The sequence below is a fragment of the Tupaia chinensis genome, unplaced genomic scaffold (genome assembly GCF_000334495.1).
Source record: "Tupaia chinensis unplaced genomic scaffold, TupChi_1.0 Scaffold143836_1, whole genome shotgun sequence".
In the NCBI taxonomy this organism is placed as follows: domain Eukaryota; kingdom Metazoa; phylum Chordata; class Mammalia; order Scandentia; family Tupaiidae; genus Tupaia; species Tupaia belangeri.
Window position 1 is genome coordinate 3163762 of NW_006203686.1, and position 297 is coordinate 3164058.

The following is a 297-nucleotide window of genomic DNA, read 5'->3' on the forward strand; positions in this document are numbered from 1 at the left end:
TCCTGGGGCATGGGACGTTTCCCGTGTGGGTCCAGGTGTGTCACCACTACACCACTGCCTGACCCCCTCCTTTTATTTTTTATTTTTGAAGATAGCCTTACTTTTTCTCTTTATACAATTAGTACTTTATTATTACAAATGTATGAGGAAAAATAGAGACGCAAAAGAAAAAAAAAAAGATTGCCTCTGGTTCTGACAACCAGTGAGATTACCATCAAGTTCTTTTTTTTTTGAGAGGTTTTTGCCATAGGGCGCATGCACTCGCCAGACAGAGAGAGAGAGAGACAGAGACACACA